Raw genomic sequence first — 4327 nt, forward strand, 5'->3', positions numbered from 1 at the left:
AAAAAAAAAAAAAAAAAAAAACACCGCCGACAACAAAAACAAACAAAGTAATCTTGAGACAGAAATCAGGTCATGTAATTCCTCTGCTCATAACTCTGCAATGTCCCACTTTACTTAGGAAGAAAGCTGATTTCTCACGGGGTTGCACAAGATCTTACTCAATATGCTCTCCCCTTTTCTCTGTCTCTTTTTTTTTGGTGGCACAGGGGACTGAACCCACAGACCTTACGCCTGTCAGGCTTGCACTGGAACCACTGAGCTAAATCCTGGTCCTCCTTTTTTTTTTTGAGACAGGGTCTCGCTATGCAGTTCAGGTTGGCTTTGAGCTCACTATGTAGCCCAGGCTGCCTCAAACCTTAAACTCTAGACAAACGTCATACCTCAACCTCCTACATGCTAGGGTTATAGTCATCCGCCACCGTGCATGGCGCCCTGCCCTGCTTTGTGAGACAATGCTTGACTATGTAGTTTAGGCTGGACTTGAATCACTTATGTAGCACAGGCTGGCCTCGAACTCATGGTAATCCTCCTGCCTCAGCCTCCTGAGTGCTGGGATTACAGACATGTACCACCATGCCCAGATCCCATTTTTGTTTTTTAATTTTGAGACAGCCTTGCTAAGTCTCCAAGTTACTGAGAGTGGACTTGAACTTGCAATTTTTCTTTGTCAACCTTCAAAAGCACTGGGATTACAGGATGTGCCACCACGACCATGACTGGTTCTCATTTGGCCTCATTTTCTATCCTTTCTCCTCATTAATTCTGCCTCAGCCCAGTCCTGTGGGCCTCTGCAGCTTTCCCTAAGTATCCTGAACACTCCTTTACTTTCCACCCTGCCCTCCATGAACAGTCCCCCTACCCCCGACCCCATGTCACATAGTTTCCTGCCTGGGCCAGTGTGTGCCTTCCTCCTCTTTCCTCTAGGTTGCTTCTTAAGTGTTGCCTTACCAAAGTGGTTTCCTACAACAGTCCTGCTTACTCTGGTTTACTTCACTGAGCTGAAAGTTACTCTGTAACTTGCTATAAATTTCAGCCTATATCAGAGCCACATGCAGTAGTTCAATCAGCATTTGCCCAATAAACATCTTTGGGAGGGAGAAATTGAAAGATGTGAAGAACACCTAGCTACAGCACACCTGTGATGAAGAAAGAAAACCCTGCCTATGAAGACTTGTCTTTGGTGGTTGTCAAGTACTTAGGAGTAATGGCTCTGCAGTCAGGTAGACTTGGTTTTATTGGACTTAGTTTTCTCATCTATAAATTGGGGTTAATGATAGTACTGATTCATTGGATTGTACAAGGATTAAATGAGATAATACATGGGATTTGGTTACCTTGACACAAAGCAGGTGTTTATACACTCAGCAATGATTAACATATGTTTTTGTTTTGTTTTGTTTAGGTTTGGTTTTTTTGAAACAGGTTTTCACTATATAGTTCAGGCTGGCCTTGAAATCATTATGTAGCCCCGGAGGGCCTGCAAATCAGGGCAATCTTCCTGCTTCACTCTCCCAAGTGCTAGGATTATAACCGTGCACCACCATACTCAACTAATGATTATTCTTACTTAGCATTCAGACCACGTAACAACACTTACACACAGATCCTATGGTCTCTGTCACGTCAGTCAGTCTTGAGAGTTTGCTCTGCCTGAGACAGATCCTGGATGAATGGCCTGGGTGTTTGGCTGTGACCTTGTGAAGCCAGGAGGGCTCTAGATGAAGTGGCCTACCTATGAGAACAGGCTAAAAGAGCTGTCTATGGGCCTTAGGATGGGAGTACCACCAGGCTACCTGGCTTCTTATAGGCCCTTGGCATTTCAGAAACAGATCACTAGCTTTCTGCTACTCCTGGAAGTCTCTCCCAAGTTTAGTTCCTTGAATTGCAAAATGTCCCTCCTCTATGGCCTTGCACTTCTGGATCAAAGATCCAAACAAGGAAAAAACACAGTAGTAGATAACACACCTGTTATCCCAATTACTTGGGAGGCTAGGTAGGAAGATCACAAATTCAACACCAGTCTTGGCAACTTAGTGATGCTGTCTCAAAATAAAAAATGAAGAGGGATGGGGATATAACTCAGTGGTAAAGTGCTCCTAAGTCTAATCTCTAATACCACAAGCAAAAAACAAAACAAAACAAAATCCAAATAAAGTCTACAGCAGCCTGATCCCTAGTGAGCTTTAGCTGACTGAGTCTAGCATATCTGAGTGTACCCAACTTTGTACCTCCATTGGTTAGGAGGCAGGGTCAGCTGTCTGGGACTAGTGCATAATTCTTTAACAACAGTTCCCCTGCCTTATGAGATCAGGCACCATCTCAGTCTCTTTAAGGCCAGTGTGGAGTTGTAGCCAAAAGGCCTGAAGAAGCAAACAGCTTTCTGGATACCCTAGAAACTCAGGCAGGAAGACTGAGTGCATCATAGCAAAGTACATCCCAATCTCCACTGGACCCTCAACCTGTGCAGCCGAAGCTCCTGTAAGCTCAGCCTGAAGCAGGAGGAGAGGTCTCCAAACCATCCCCATATGGCTCTCTGGCTTTTCAGGCAGCCCCTCTAGGTGCCCTCAGGGCTTGCTACTTTTCTAGAAGTGCCCAACTGGGCTTGAGACAATGTCACCAAACAGGTAGGCACAGTCAGCCCTTCTGGTGTGTCAGGTAGTTCTGGAGTAGGCAGAGCATTGCAAGAACGCTTCCCTGCTGGCTCCTAACTACCCTGCTTCTTCTTCCTGCTTGAACAGTGCTTCACCCTGCCTTGACTATTTGGGGAATAGGCTATCTGGAGGGTGGTGCTAGGATGCACAATGTGTGGCAGGACAGGAACCTGGTGAGGTGTGCTGTGATTGCTTCAGCAGGGTGCCTACTCTGTGCTGAAAGCCTAGCATAGCCCTTGTGATTTTTGGCAGAGGCTGGTCCCACTGTTCAGGCAAACATGAACCTAGAAAGGGGCAACCCAGTTATCTAACAGTTACAGTATAGTTGAGAACAAAGTCCCAAATCCCAGGACCCTTCCAAGAGCTTCCTGTCTCACATTCCAGCACCTCTGTTGTTTTCTGAGGACTCTAAAGACCCAGTATGAATGCACTGAAGGGTGTGGATCTTACCTAGCCCCTGTCTCCTACAGGATCTTGACCACCCACCTAGCCAAAGGTGGCTTCTAGGCCTCATCTTTTGTATTCCCTAGCTAGGGAGCCAGCCGGCTTGGGGATCCTGGGAGATCCAGGCCTCCTATTGCAAATGGTGCTGTAGGTGATAGGGACCCCAAGTCTTCAAGCCCCTCCCTCCAAGGATGACAGCTCTCCTGCCTGAGTTCTTAGGCCACGTGGGTTGGAAGTCGGACTCACCTATTTCTTTTGGGGGGACGGACACCAGGCCCACGAGAGGTGCCAGTCACTGTCCTCTGCCAGACCCCTGGGAAGACAAGGGTGTCCAGCCGGGCTTAGCCTGAGGGTAGAGATTTGCGGGTCCCCGGTCCCTGGCGGACACAGACATGGCCACAGTGCAGGCACGGACTCCTCCTACCGGCCGTCGCCGGCCGCCGGCGCAGCAAGACAGCTCCCGACCGTCTCTTGTAGTTCAGGCCTGACTTCTGCCTCTCGGTCCGGCCCAGCCCGCCCCCGGGGTGCATTGTGGGAGATGTAGTCGTGTCTCTCCGCCGCAGGCGGCGCTGTGGGACCACCGCGGTGTGGGGCCCCTAGAAGCCGGGGCGGGGCCTGGACCAAATCTCTGTAGCCTTCCGGGCGCTGCCACAGCACCAGGGCCTAAAGCCCCGCGCCAGCCACAGGCCCGGTCCCTGCGTCCGAACCAGCTAGAGGATTGTTTCAAGGGACAGAAAGGGACATCGGCCTCGTTTCTCACTGACTGTAGGAGTACAAATTTGGGGCTGGAGAAATGTCACCAGTGAGCGCGGTTATACCGACTGTATAACGGTGGGCATGCGCATAAGCCCCACTAATCAGGCTAAAAACATCTTTTCACCTCTTTAATACATCAGTATGAAGCTATAAGTAAACAGAATAATCTTGGAAGCTTAGAAAAACACGAATCCCTAGAGGTTTTGATTTAATTAGGTGGGTGTGGGGAATCAAGCATCAGTATTACTTGAAAAGTTCCCCATAGAAGGAAAAAAAAAGTTTTCTAGGTGATTTACTGGAAAGAAACACTGTAATTTCCTAGATACAAAAAAATAAAAAGAAACGTAAGGCTTTCTCCAACACCTCTTATTTTTGCAGAACAGTCTTAAATAAAATTACAGATTTGACAATACTACACATATTTTTCTGAAGCAGTTCTGGGATAAAGGAAAAAGTAAAAAATTACTCCTCTGAGC

At 47.8% G+C, this 4327-nt stretch overlaps 1 protein-coding gene across 1 annotated transcript in view; it reads right to left on the reverse strand.

Annotated features, from left to right (window-relative positions):
- Positions 1 to 3614, reverse strand: part of Mon1a (MON1 homolog A, secretory trafficking associated) — a 12897-nt gene extending 9283 nt beyond the window's left edge. The window contains exon 1 of the mRNA XM_010615521.2: positions 3342 to 3614. The gene's annotated coding sequence lies outside the window, so the exon portion shown is untranslated. The remainder of the gene's footprint in view (positions 1 to 3341) is intronic.
- Between the last annotated feature and the right edge of the window lie 713 nt (positions 3615 to 4327).

This window comes from Fukomys damarensis, unplaced genomic scaffold (assembly GCF_012274545.1).
Source record: "Fukomys damarensis isolate Sample0158 unplaced genomic scaffold, DMR_v1.0_HiC HiC_scaffold_37, whole genome shotgun sequence".
NCBI lineage: Eukaryota > Metazoa > Chordata > Mammalia > Rodentia > Bathyergidae > Fukomys > Fukomys damarensis.